This window comes from Scyliorhinus canicula, chromosome 13 (genome assembly GCF_902713615.1).
Source record: "Scyliorhinus canicula chromosome 13, sScyCan1.1, whole genome shotgun sequence".
NCBI lineage: Eukaryota > Metazoa > Chordata > Chondrichthyes > Carcharhiniformes > Scyliorhinidae > Scyliorhinus > Scyliorhinus canicula.
This window is the reverse complement of record NC_052158.1, coordinates 13797491-13811160: the sequence shown is the minus strand read 5'-3', so window position 1 is coordinate 13811160 and position 13670 is coordinate 13797491. Positions and strand designations below refer to the sequence as shown.

Sequence of the window (13670 nt, the reverse complement as noted above, 5' to 3'; positions counted from 1 at the left end):
AACAACCCCCCCATTAACCTTACACTACGGGCAATTTAGCATGGCCAATCCACCTAACCCGCACATCTTTGGACTGTGGGAGGAAACCGGAGCACCCGGAGGAAACCCACACACACACGGGGAGGACGTGCAGACTCCGCACAGACAGTGACCCAGCCGGGAATCGAACCTGGGACCCTGGAGCTGTGAAGCATTGATGCTAACCACCATGCTACCGTGAGGCCCCCCAGAGGTTGAGGGATGATCTGATAGTGATCTGATAATCTACAAGATTATGAGGGGTCTTTCCAGCCCAAACGAAAATAGAAACCAATTTATTAACCCTGCAAAAGATAGCCTTGGTAAGAAAGACTGAGAGATACCAGAACAAATAACAAAAAGCTCGGGAGAGTATTCATCTTCACTGCCTGCACCCATCCCGCTAAGATCAGATGGAGGGATCCCACCTTTTCAAGTTAGCCTTCATCCCATCGACCAGTCCAGGAAAGTTAGTTTTCATGGAGCGAGGCCCAATCATAGGCCACCCAGATTCCCGGATAACGGAAGCTAGTCCTGATCGGATGAAATGGCAACCTTCCCAGATCAGCTCTCCTTCCTGGAGCTTCACCGGAAAATGTTCACATTTTCATGGGTCGGTAACATCATCACAGCCTGACATACTAAATCAAGCTTAGCAAATCCTTTATGCCGGATGATATGACGTTAAGCTCATAGACAGCGTGGCCTCGCAGTCCTTCCTGTCCTCCATCAAGGAGGTCTTAAAAACAGTAATCAGGGAGACTGGACAAACCATTAACTCTGGATGAGCTGACAAAGGTTGGCAGGTCCATCGGTGTAAAACTCATGCACAAACAATGGTTTACCGGCTAAGTTGTAATCAGCTCTGTGGGACTGGATCGTCCTGATCTGCTGATGGTATACAAGAGTATGTTTGTGGCTAGGAGCATGTCAGAATCTATGAGAAAAGGCATCATCAACCTCAACAATAAGTGGAAGGGTGAGAAAGAGAAAATCAGGAAGTGGCAGCCCATTACGCTGCTTAACATGGACTAGAAAGTGCTGCCCAAGGTCAGTACAATCGGGTCAAGCCCACTCTGGTGTTGATCCACCCTGGCTAAACCTACCTTGTCTCTGGCAGAAAGTTAGCCTTGGGTAACTCAGGGATATGATTGCCTAAGTGCAGGATGAGGGAGTGGACAATTGCCTCATCCTCATTCTTGGACCTGGAGAAAGCCTTTGACAGAATATTGCCCAAGAGTGAGGAAATTTTCTGAGGGAACTGAGTTGACAGATCAGCCTGTGAAAGTCAGTCTGGCCTCATCGCCAGAACTCTCAACAAGCACCAAGTCTTTGCTTGGCTGCTGGTGAGAGACGTTCCCAGTCTGATCCTTCATGCACGCCTGATGCCTCACCACCTCTGCACACTGCCCTCGAGGGGTCTGCACTGGGGAAGAGACCATCATTCACCTCGGTCCAGAATGTGATTTTGCAAAATAGGTCTATAAAAAGAAGCAATGATTTTGTCGAGGTTCGTCCTGAATAGCTCCATGATTCTGGATGCTGTGCTCTACAGGCTGTTCCCAAGGTTACACATCGAGGTAAGCATCAACTGTGCAAGGAGGACCATCAACTTTGTGAAAGATGTCCTTTGGTCCTCCCAAAACCCGTTGGTCTTCCATTACAAAGAGTTGTCCCCAATCGAGTGTTGCAGACTGGAACAGTCCAAGGTCCAGAACTGAGGGACGCACTAAAGCTTCGGGTAGTCATCGCGAAGCAGGCCATAATCATTTTCACTTCTAACCAAACCTTTAACCTGTTCATTAACTCTGATTAAAATGGTGCAGCCCAGTCCTGTGCTGGTGGATGCAGGAGGGAGGGAAAAGCACCAAGAATTAATTGGAGTTAATAAGAGGGTAATAACAGAGTGTTGGTGGAGGGCATGGATTTAATGGAGGAGGTGTTTGCAATCATCTCCTCAAACACAGTGAGACAGTATAGAGAGCTTTACTCTGCATCTAATCCATGCTGTACCTGTCCTGGGAGTGTTCAATGGGACATTGTAGGGATTGCTTTATTTCATCTCTAGCCTGTGGTGTATCTGAGGTGGGGTGAATTCCAGTTAGATTTGAAATGTGGCTAGAGTGTTTAAATAAACAGCTGCCAATCTTCATTTAGAAACTAGTCAAGGGCGGGGCATGGAAGAAATATGGAGGTTGTCAGGTAGCACTGCAACTTGGTTGATGATGGTTTTTTGATGGGACGTAGAGAAACATTTTGGCTTTTGGCAATTGAAAGAACCTTGGGTTGTCAGTCATGCATTGGATAATTGATCAAAGCAGGGTATTTCAAACTGGGGGTCGTGAACCTCAGGTGGGTGTTGGGAGAGTTGCAGAGCGAGCATTCGCAGCATTACCAGTCGCGACAGAAGCACCCAATGGCTGCGCCGGCTTTTAAATTGAGAATGCCGACTATGAATGGCCTTTAAATATGAACGCTGGAGCCTTCCCACCAGTGAGCAGAGAGTTGATCCTGCGCCTGGCACATACACTGACGCACGTGCTCTGTACATGCGTGATTTGGGTGGGTAATCACGGAGGAGTGATTCCTCCATTTTGAAGCTGCTGGACTGCAAGCAACAGGACTGTGAAGAGCTGAAGCTGGGTCATTTTGTAATAAGAAGGAAAGGGCCAGAGACACAAACAGACCTGGATCTCACAATTCAGGGAGCTGCCTGGGAGAGTCTAAGGCAGGACATAGCAGTGCTGGTGTGAGCTGGAGACAGAGCTCCAGGGTCACTGGTGAACTTCCCATTAGGAAGAAACTGAAATCGGGAACAAAGCAGTATAAAGATGATTTCTGGAGGTATGGCTTTGTTAATTGTGCCATTGCAAAGCAGGATGCAAAGCCCATGTGTGTTATATGCGGGGAAGTACTGGCAAATGAGAGTTACATGCTAACTATATCTTACCTTGCAGACATCTTTTCAATTCCAAATGAACTGAACCTCAAATTGCAAGGGAAGGATGATGGTTGCTTTCAGCACTGTGAAGAAATAGATGGTTTCCAAAAGTCAATGAAAGTTTGGCAAGTGCAAGTACAAAGCCAAAACTACAACATGTTCTCCACACTGTTGTGACACATCGAAGAAAACAACATCAGTAAGGGGACTGTCAATTGACTAGCAAGCCTTATTCAGTTGTATCTGGCTACGCTGATCAACAGTTTTTTCGATACTTTCCAGAGGAGAAGTTTCATACAGTATTTTGAAAGAGAAGAGGTGGGTGAAATATCCTTTCGAGTTTGAGACCCCAGAGTCAATTATTAACTTACAGCTGACTCCAAATGAAGAGACTGAACTCCTGCACCTCACCTGAGACAGCACATTAAAAACATGCCACAAGTCCATGAGGCTGCCTGCATTCTGGAGAAACATATCTGAGGAATGCCCAGTGCAGAGTAAAACAAGCATTTTGTTGCTATTGCCCTTCACAATGACTTACATGTGCGAGGTTGAATTTTCTGTCCCCAGAAACATGAACCGGCTGAGCTCTGAACCTAATATGTGCATTGTCCTCTCCTCCTGTGACCCTGATGTGAGACTGTGAGGATCAAGCAGGCTCATTTGTCGCATTAAAGGTAAGAAAAAGTGGTGTGTTGTGAAGGTATGCTGCGTGGGCCATAAAAGTCGGCTGGCATGGGTCCCAAACGTTGACTGGTTGGTAAAAGTGGATCCCAAGACAAAAAGTTTGAAAAATACTGTTTAAGTTACTTAACGAATCACAGAAATGCTATAGGAATAACTTCAAGATTATTTTAGAAACCCAACTGGGTGTGCTAAGGAAAGGTAGATTGCCAACATTATCTAGTGTGGTCTATATGTAACTCCAGTCACTCTCTAGGTTATTGACCTTTCGTTCCATCAAAGCATTGTAGCCAATATGCAGTACAAAAGCCAAAGTGCGGAGGTAAGTGCAAATCAGATCGACCTACTGGCAATGGCCCTGGCAACACACCAGTGACCTCACAATGATCTTCTCGCTAACACCTCAGGACTGGCAGAGATATCACATACTTCAGTGAACAATCTCCAGTCCTACCTATACTATAACTGCTGTTGGGCATATTATTGGGTAGAAATGGCCTGGGAATCTTCAACATATAGCTCTACATCCATAAAGTCTCATGCCTTCACGCCAAGGACATCACATGTAGGTTACCATCCAATACCTGACCTCACCTGATGAGTCTGTACTCTTTCATGCTCAATGATGCTCAGTTTCAATCTCCCTGGCATCATGTCACTCCGCACCTTACAAGCTCATGACCCAGATATGGGATACAAGAATGGAATGCTGTGGCTAGGCTGGAGGAAATGTCTTCAACATCATGATACCGAAGATCAAGAAACCTGCGGTGAATGGGGGTCAAAACACTCAAGTGGTTTCAGACATGGCTGAAACATGGGGAGATGGTTGTGACCGACGGACAACAGTTATCATCATTACTGGGGTATCACAATGACAGGTGCACAGCAGAAATGACCTTTACTCAACCACGTTTGATTTCCTCAATATAAAAGCAAAATACTGTGGGTGCTAATTTCTCCCTCTCTTTAGCTCTGAAGAAGAGTCATACAGACCCGTAGTGTTAACTCTTTCCACAGATGGTGCCAGACCTGTTGATTGTTTCATTGATGACTTCCCTCAATCATCAGGCCATGTTTTGGTTATTTGATGGTGATTTCACAATGTCTGTCTCTGTCCACAACTCCGTCAGTATTCATAAGATAGAGAATGCTATGGCACAGAAGGAGGCCATTCAGCCCATTGTGGTTCTTTTCTCGCATTATTTGGTTAGTCCCATTCTCCTATTCCTTCCCCAGAGCTCTGTCATTTTTTTCCTTCCAGGAATTTAAGCACTGTACTTATACATACAACCATTCCTTCATCGTGGCTGGACATGGGAGGAGCCATAATTCCAAATAACTTGGACTTTAATGATTCAAGAAATGGTTTCACAACCACCTTCTCAAAGATGTCTAGGAATCGGCCATAATGTGCCCTTGCAAACGTTACTCCCTGCCCCATTACAAGTATGAGCTTATTCAGGTCTACCTTGTTCACGTTTTCTCTGTTCCTTTTCCTGTTATTGTCTCAAACTCACTTTTCTGAATTGAACAAAATCCCTATTTCAAACAATGTCAAAGCACAGTGAATATTGGAAATCCGATATCAGAATCACAGAAATGTGATGGTGCAAAAGGAAGCCATTTGGACCAGGGTTTCTGCGCCAGCTTTAAAAAAAAACTTATTTAAAAAAAATATAAAGTGCCCAATTATATTTTCCCCAATAATAATAATAATCATCTTTATTGTCACAAGTAGGCTCACATTAACACGGCAATCAGGTTACTGTGAAATTTAATAATTTCTCTGTAACTTGTCTCACTTCCTCCAAATAAAAGGTGCCCCTGTGAGGCCCCACATGGGCCCTGGTTGTGCTTATCTTTTTATGTTAGGTCTGTAGAACATTCCTCATTCCAGTCCTACACATGCTCCCCTCACCTGCATTATTTTTCTAGTGTGGCGATCACTGTGTCGGTGCCACTTCATCATCTTGTCTGGAACTGGAAAAATGAATCGATGTTGCTTTCAATTTCCACCCATTTTATTCTGTTGTTAACATATTCTGTTATTTTACATTCAGACAGATTTTTCACATTGGAATTTGACATTTTTCGAATCATAATATTGCTTTCACATTTTGATTTAATTTGTATATAATGCTTTAATTGTTTTACAACTACTTTTAAGTATTTTATGAATGAAGGCTTTGATATTATTTTGGCACGATACATTTGTTTATTCTGTCTGGGTGTGTGATATCTTTGAGTAGGAAGATTTGACTCACGTGCCTATTGAGGACATGAGGAAATCAGCAAGAAACTTGAACCTCTTGTGTCAGTGAAATTTTCTTCTTCTTCTCTTGGCACCTTGATACTTTGTTTTTTTAAATATGATTTTTCTTGTAATATTGTGTTGAGTTTCTATATATGAGGTCTATTTTTGTTCAAGTGGTTGCTGATTATTGTAAATTGGGGTGGCTTTCTGGTATATGAGAATTAGTTCTTTTGTCGTATGTGGTTGCTTTCTTTTTGTGCCTGGAAATCCCATAGATCCCTGTTCATTAAAACATATATCTTGTAAATTCCCATATGCATATGTTACGGGCCAGGGTTTAGAGAACCCCAAAGTGTATCATGGAGTTCACCTGACCTACAACTTTTAATAGATTGTGGTATGGGGAGCACACGGCCCACTCTACAGGTGTGGCCCAGCAGAAATGTAAAAGTATTGTTTAAAGAAAAACAATGTTTATTCTATGAACTCAAGTTAACCTTTTTAAAACATACAGTGAACATCTTAGCAACCATTAATTCAAATGCAACCCCCAAAGACTACAACACTAAGTAAGGGCAGCAGGGTAGCTTGGTGGTTAGCATAAATGCTTCACAGCTCCAGGGTCCCAGGTTCGATTCCCGGCTGGGTCACTGTCTGTGTGGAGTCTGCACGTCCTCCCCCTGTGTGCGTGGGTTTCCTCCGGGTGCTCCGGTTTCCTCCCACAGTCCAAAGATGTGCAGATTAGGTGGATTGGCCATGATAAATTGCCCGTAGTGTCCTAATAAAAGTAAGGTTAAGGGGGGGGGGTTGTTGGGTTACGGGTATAGGGTGGGTTTGAGTAGGGTGATCATGGCTCGGCACAACATTGAGGGCCGAATGGCCTGTTCTGTGCTGTACTGTTCTATGTTCTAAACCTTTAAGCTTTCCTTTTTAAAATCCATACGACTTAAAAAACAAAACCTTTAGCAGAAATACATCAGGTTAAAGTCACTACTGTTATTAGTTTTAAATCACCAGGATCGATTTACAGTCTTCAGATTACAGAGATAACTTCATACACCTTGTGGCTGTGATTGCAGCTACCCAGCTCTGAAAATGAAACTAAAACACACCCTGCAGCCTGCTCAAAAACGAAAGTAAAAAGCTGACAGACAGCCCAGCTCCACCCACTCTCTGACATCACTGCAGTAGTAAGCACCCATTTCTTAAAGATACTCTCACTGCAGATATTTACATACACACCCATTTACAAACACCCATTTCTTAAAGGTACTCTCACATGACATATACAGCTAAATTCCTCCTTAGGCAAGAAGGGGTGGCTTGGTGGCACAGTGGGTAGCTCTGCCACCTCACAGCACCAGGGATTTGGATTCAACTCCAGCCTTGTGTCACTGTTTTTGTGGAGTTTGTACATTATCTCTGTGTCTGCGTGGATTTCCTCCAGGTGCTCTGGTTTCCTCCCACTGTCCAAAGATGTGCAGGTTAGGTGGATTGGTCATGCTAAATTTCCCTGAGTGTCCAAAAAGGTTAGGTGGGGTTACTGGGTTAAGGGGATTGGGAGGAGGTGTGGGCTTAAGTAGGGTGCTCTTTCCAAGGATCGGTGCAGCCTTGATGGGCCGAGTGGCCTCCTACTGCAATGTAAATTTTATGAATTCTATGAATTGCTGCAGTGCATCATGAAGTTGGGCACCCTGCTGCCACTGTATGCTGGGAGTGGAATGCTTAAGATAACAGATGGGGTGTCAGTCCTGCATGGTATCATGCTTCTTGAGTGTTGTTGGAATGCACACATCCAAGCATTTGGAGAGTATTCCATGACCTTGCTGACTTGTGCCATGCAGGTCATATATACAAACTAATCTGCAAAAGTCTAAATTAAATCCTGATAAAACATAAAGCAAATTCCCACCCACAAAGTGATGCTTCTTATAGAATCATAGTATAGAATCATAGAGGGAATCCATTCAGCCCATCGAATGTGCACCAACCCTCTGAAAGAGCACCCTACCTAGGAGCACCTGGAGGAAACCCACATGACATGGGGAGAATGTGCAGACTCTGCACAGACAATGACCCAAGCCGGCAATCAAATCTGGGACCCTGGAGCTGTGAATGAACAGTGCTAGCCACTGTGCTACCATGCCACCACCAACTGGTAAACCAACCACTGGTACTCACCAAGATGTCTTCAAACGTATTTCACAAATCCAGGACCTCTGCCACCAAGATGGACAAAGGCAGCAGGCAGATGGAAACCACCATTAGAAAATTCCCCTATGAGTCACTCACAATCCTGACCTGGAAACACATAGCTGTCCCTTTATCATTGTTTGATTAAATCCTGGAACTCTCTTCCTAATAACAATGCAGATGTAACTAAATAACATCGACTGCAATGGTTCAATATGGCAGCTCACCACCGCCTTCTCAAGGGAAAATAAGAAAGGTCAATAAATGCTGCATTTCCAGTGAATTCCACATGACATGAAATGAAATCCTATGAAATACTATGAAATGACATCCTATCAACAATAACAAATAAACATTTTCTGTGTGTGGTGTATCAATTTTTTTCTGTATAACAGATCCAAGCAATTCTACACACTAAATGATCAAATCACTGTTGGGAACCTGAATAAGAAATCCAGAACTTTATTCTTACTGCTATTTTGGAAAAATGGAATACCCTGCTGAACCATAAAACATGGCTGCTACAAGTCACCTGGCCACGAGGTTGGCCCTTTGCCCGTGAGCTACTCCCCCGGAAATTACAAAAACAAAATAATTATTTTCTAAGGCTATGGAATGTCATACCTCATTGCACAGGCCATTTTATAATCAAAAAACCAGGACATCTGCACATTGAAAATAGTTATGCTCAAAGAGCTGTCAATTTCAAAGGGGAACTAAAGCAATGCCATTTACAACTGATAAACTCTCCTTGCCGGCAGAGTCAGTGGGTCTGCCTAGACAATGGTTTCCCAACAGCAGACCCTCAATATGAATGGTACTCTTGCAACAACTAATGATTGGAACATTATCAGCCCTGAAATCAACGCCAGTTCCAGACACTGGATAAATAGCCCCTTTGAAGTTGAAAAGAGCGAAAAGGGATAGCTTTAGCTTAGTTAATAAATGTAACAAAGGAGTCATAGCAAAGTACATTACTTTGGCAAGAAAAGTAACAATGTTAGGTCAGCAGAAGCTAAAAGTAGGAAGAGGAAGGTCTTGCAGAAAGCAACAGAAACTGCAAGACAGCAGGAATCAGAAGCTTCTGCAAACCTCTTAAGGAAAGAATGAGGAATTTAGACAAGCAAAATAACAGCCAAGCCACGTAACACTGCAGCGGCAAACAAGGCTCATTTTAAACTCAGCTTGCACAATCAGCGGACACAATTGGAAGCAATGAGATAACATCCGAATCTATGTAAAAATGGGAAACAAATAATCGACAAATAGGAGAGGCGTGGTCAGCATATGGTAAAAACGGAAATGAGTAATGAGTGGGCTATTTGACAAGACATGTATTCAAATAGATGAAATATTGAAATTAGCAGAGTCTCAGACTGTTTAAGTCAGGAGTCTGATAGAATGCTTTTCACTTACCTGCATAAGTGCATCTCCAACAATGGTCAAGTAGCTTAACATTCTGCAGGACAAAGCAGCCCGCTTGATTATCACCCCCATACACAAAACATTTAATCCTTTCACCACAGATGAACAGTGGTAGCAGAGTATCCCATCTACAAGATGTACTGCAGGAACTCACCAGGCGTCCTTACATAGCAGCTTCCAAACTCATGACCATTACAGTCTAGATACATAATAGTAAGAAGTCTTACAACACCAGGTTAAAGTCCAACAGGTTTGTTTCAAACACGAGCTTTCAGAGCGCAGCTCCTTCTTCAGGTGACTGGAGAGGTATGATCCAGAAACATTTATATAGACAAAGTCAGCGATGCCGGACAATGCTTGGAATGCGAGAATTTGCAGGTAATCAAATCATTACAGATCCAGAGAGAGGGATAATCACAGGTTAAAGAGGTGTGAATTGTCTCAAGCCAGAACAGTTGGTGGAATTTTGCAAGTCCAGGCCAGATGGTGGGGAGTGGATGTAATGCGACATGAATCCCAGGTCCCGGTTGAGGCTGAACTCATGCGTGCGGAACTTAGCTATAAGTTTTTGCTCGGCAATTCTGCGTTGTCGCGTGTCCTGAAGGCTGCCTTGAAGAACGCTTACCCGGAGATCAGAGGCTGAATGCCCTTGACTGCTGAAGTGTTCCCCGACTCATAGATATATAATGGCAGCAGATACCAGAGAAGGCAACTGCTTGTAAGTTCCCCTGGAAGTCATTCACCATCCTGACTTGGAAATTGTAATGGGGAAAATTGCACAGCTATTTTGCACAGGGTCCCAGGTTTGATTCCTGGCTGGGTCACTGTCTGTGTGGAGTCTGCACGTCCTCCCCCTGTGTGCGTGGGTTTCCTCCGGGTGCTCCGGTTTCCTCCCACAGTCCAAAGATGTGCGGGTTAGGTGGATTGGCCATGCTAAATTGCCCGTAGTGTCCTAATTAAAGTAAGGTTAAGGGGGGGGGGGTTGTTGGGTTACGGGTATAGGGTGGATACGTGGGTTTGAGTAGGGTGATCATGGCTCGGCACAACATTGAGGGCCGAAGGGCCTGTTCGGTGCTGTACTGTTCTATGTTCTATGTTCTATATTCAACTATAGTGTACTTCACCCGCACATACATGAGAGACCAAGACAAAGACTCTTGGAGTTATGACCAAAGCCTTTATTACAGTTGTAACTGGGCTGGTAGCATGTGCAGCTTGCACACCAGACAACTCTGCTTCCCACCCTGTACAGTTACACTTCGCATTAGGATACAGGAAATTATCATATACCACCAATCACTTGTTACTAGTTATCTGTGCCCAATCATGGCTATCCATTAGGTCCACATCATTCATAATTTATGAGAATAATTAACCAATTACATCAAAGGTCCACATGCTTAATTAAACTATCCAATCAGTATAAAGGGCACGTGTATTCTATCTTGCAGTTCTAGATATTGGTCGCCCCATATCTGGTGTGTGGCTATCAATCACCCTCCCCCTCACCCCTGCTGTCCAATGGCTCTGCTTCAGGTCCGGATGCTAGCAATCACCCCCCCCCCCCCACACCCTGTGGTTATCGGCAGACATCCTGGGGTCAGTGCAAATGGCCGACGGTCCCGCATTGTTATACAGACCTTGAGAGTTAACATCTGTCTAGTTCCTGACTAGCCACTAGCTCCGTGGCAGATTGTGTCCTCGGGGTGTCTTCTTACAATTGGCAGCTTCAGCTAAACATCTGTGTGTAATTCAGATTGATACAGAAGTGCTTAACCCCTTCAGCGCTTATTGGATAACTAAAGTTTTAAAATCTAATTTCAAATTAATTCCGATATAATAATGTTTCCCCTCATCAGAAATATATCGTCGTTTGCTGGGTCAAAGTCCGAGAACTCCGCCTTCCCCCGCCACTAACAGCACTGTGTATGTACCTACACCACAGATGTCCAAGTAAGCAGCTTGCCATCACATTATCAAGCTCTTAAGGGAAGCTGTGGATGGGCAACAAATGCTGGTTTTGCCAGCGACGCCCACATCATACAAGTAATTTTTTTGAAGTGGAGATGACGGTGTTGGACTGGGGTGAGCACAGTAAGAAGTCTTACAACACCAGGTTAAGCTCCTGATTCCAAATAAACCTGTTGCACTTTAACCTGCTGTCGTAAGACTTCTCACTGGTTTGTTCGAAGGCAGGCTCTCCCTGCGTTCGCTTCAATAAACCATCAGTTGTCCCAATCTTGAGTCTCCGAGCGGGTTGTCAGAAGTTACCACGACAAAGTCAGAGTGGAGAAAGAAGGTCACATGTTTCCGGGTGTTCATTTTGAGATCTCCACATGCCATTGAAGTGAAATCCTCAGACTGCTGTTTTAACATTAAGGGGCTGGCTGAGTCAGTTACCATCTCTCAACTCCACAAAGCCGGCTTAGTTTTACGAGTCCCTGATCAATGCCAGTCAGATGTCTAAGCCCACACAGTTCAGAGTGCTGCAGCATTTCTTGCTTCAAGGATTTATGCATTGTTTTCTCCGACCAGAAACACATCAGAACTAAACCTGACTTCTCAGACCACGGTTTGTGTAATACAATGTACTATTAATCCGCAGCAAACCACGGAAGTCACTTGAAATTAATATTGATTTCCTGTAGAACTTGCAGTGTGTACCTTCCTTTTCCTAGCCACCCACCCACCCTTCTACTCTGTGTGTGCTTGTATGTTTGGAATAGGAGGTTGCAGACATGCCACCCGGGGAGTTTTTGTTGGATGTGAAACAAATGAACCTTCCGAGTTAATCATAACGTGGGTTTGCTGCGGATTAATAGTACATTGTATTGCACAAACCGAGAGATAACTGTGACGTTTATGAGGTCATTCAAAACACCTTCCGCTGAGATGCAGGCAGTAAGAGGAAATAGATACAGTGTGCCTGTCTCTACTGTCGGTAACACCATCCGTGGACAGAAAGCTTAAACGTCCTTTATAAACAAGAATCGATCCCGCATACAAAAGATCAATTTATTATAAAGGATTCGAACTTTCATACTTACAAAAATTCTTCCTGGCTTCTCTTTTTTCTCAATCCAGTATTTTGTAACACATAACTGGCCTTTGTATTAATTCATGGGACATGGGCTTGGCTGACTATGTCACATTTAGTGCTCATCCTTAATTGCTCTTGAGAAGGTGACGGTGAGCCTTCTTGAACCGCTGAAGTCTATGTGGTGTAGGTACACCCACTGTGCTATTAGGGAAAGTATTCCAGGATTTTGACCGAAGAGATGAGGTCAAAGTTTGACTTTGTGCTTAGATTCAAAGACAATACTGATTGTAATTTTGATACACAATTATCACCGACCTGGTTATGATCTGATGTTTTATATTGGTTATAAATGTTGACACACGTTATTGGCAGGAAACTCAAATATGTAGATCCCATGCACTAACTTTTTAAAGGTTGAAACAATCCCTCTTTGCACAAAGATCAATCACTAATATGCCAATAAGCAAGACCCCCTTCTCAACCTTGCCCCTCGCCTGAGGTGTGGTGATCCTCAGGTTAAACCACCACCAGTCAGCTCTCCCCCTCAAAGGGGAAGTAGCCTAAGGTCATCTGGGACTGTGGCGACTTTACCTTAACTTAGACCACTTAGAAATCCAAATCGGACTTGACATATTGTAGCCCTGGCCCTAGGTCTACTGGGAAATATGGCCAAGTTACAAGAGCCACTGCAGCCTGATGGGAAATGTGGCCAAGTAACAAAGATACTAAAGAAATCACAGAGGCTTTCTGGGAATGCATTTCTACAACATGATGCATGACTGTAGGAGGTCCCTGGCCTCAAAGGAAATCATTGTCATCTCAAGGAACCAGAAGAACACAGTCAGTGGAAAAAGGCAAAGGAAAGCAGCTACACGATCAGGCAAAATATAACAGCTATGTGACAAGGAAAGCAGGACGATGATTGAAACTAGATAACTGCCGACAGTTGCAGATCTTGAGCAAAGGGGCCACATAACCTTTGCAGTCACAAAAACTGTTAATCTGGAATCTCTTTTATGGCATAATGGAGAAAATGGATCCTATTTACTGGATCTATAAAACACAGTGTCAGAAACCGGACCGTTGTAAAACGGATATCATTGACCCTTCAA

The 13670-nt window shown here is 43.8% G+C and overlaps 1 long non-coding RNA gene across 4 annotated transcripts in view; it reads right to left on the bottom strand.

The window, feature by feature from the left end:
• The window catches only part of LOC119976035, a 44888-nt gene that overhangs the window by 29797 nt on the left and 1421 nt on the right, over positions 1-13670 (bottom strand). Inside the window, exons 2-3 of one of the 4 annotated variants that reach the window (XR_005462859.1) lie at positions 8082-8201; positions 2969-3042 (exon numbers count right to left, since the gene is read on the bottom strand). The exons of 1 other annotated variant lie outside the window; for it this stretch is intronic. This is a non-coding gene — a long non-coding RNA (uncharacterized LOC119976035). The remainder of the gene's footprint in view (positions 1-2968; positions 3043-8081; positions 8202-13670) is intronic. 2 more of the 4 variants (XR_005462857.1, XR_005462858.1) reach the window with 2 other exon arrangements.